Below are 966 nucleotides of genomic sequence, written 5' to 3' on the forward strand. Positions count from 1 at the left end.
CCCGGGCACCAGGGAAAAGCTTTATTGAGTCTCAATGGAATAGCAGCCTTCAACACACAGGCTCTGAGTTGACTACCATGAGCTGAAGTCCCCAAAGCCACTGCTGGGCCTCTTCTTGGCTGCCGGGGTGGCTGCACTGGTGGATGGCTCGTCCTGCGCGGACCGTTTCATGGCTTCTGGGCTAATGTACTTGTCCAAACCCTGGCGGTATGCTTGGGGTCCTGGGCTCCCCAATTGGGGCGTAGTTATCTTCATGGTCTCTAGAGCCGCCTCTTTCAGCTGTGTCTTCTTCCGCTCCTCAGCAATCTGAGCGTCAGCCTCCTCATAAGGGTCCACGAACACAGTGGTGGATTCGATTTGATTATCTCCCTTAGGGCGGTCAGTTTGGGGCTCACTCTTCACATTCTCCATGGCTGTCAGTGTGTCGAATCCCCCAACAATCCACCCAAAGATGGTGTCCAGGTAGGCACAGGAGCGGAAAGTGATGAAGAACCGAGACTTGTTGCTGTTGGGTCCTGAGTTGGCCATGCTAAGGACACCCAGGCCCGTGTGCGAGAAGTTGGGCTGGAACTCACTCGTCTTTGAACAGCTTTCCCCAGAATGAATGACTCACCACCCATAACAGTGCCAGTGGGGTCGCCCCGGTGGATCACAAAGTTCCTGATGGACCTATGGAAGATGGTGCCATCATAGTAGTTCCTCTTGCAGAAGCAGATAAAGTTCTCACAGGTCTTCAGTGTCAGGTCGCAGTGCAGGCCTGGTTGGTGTGGAGCCGCACACGGCCCTTCTTCTTCACAAACTGGTAGCGTAGATAGAACGTCTTCAGGAGCCATGGCAGTGGAGGTGAAGAAGGTACTGACCTTCCCAGTGGAGTAGTGGGCAGCATTCAGCTTGTCCACTTTCTTCTTCTCAGGGACCTTCATGGTCGCCGCCAGCACCTAGTCCCCTTTGAACTCCTTGTAGTTG

The 966-nt window shown here is 54.2% G+C and overlaps 1 pseudogene; it reads right to left on the reverse strand.

Annotated features, from left to right (window-relative positions):
* Window positions 1–72: 72 nt before the first annotated feature.
* On the reverse strand, window positions 73–956 carry LOC102814971 (annotated as a pseudogene).
* Between the last annotated feature and the right edge of the window lie 10 nt (window positions 957–966).

This window comes from Chrysochloris asiatica, unplaced genomic scaffold (genome assembly GCF_000296735.1).
Source record: "Chrysochloris asiatica unplaced genomic scaffold, ChrAsi1.0 scaffold02420, whole genome shotgun sequence".
Taxonomy (NCBI): Eukaryota; Metazoa; Chordata; class Mammalia; order Afrosoricida; family Chrysochloridae; genus Chrysochloris; species Chrysochloris asiatica.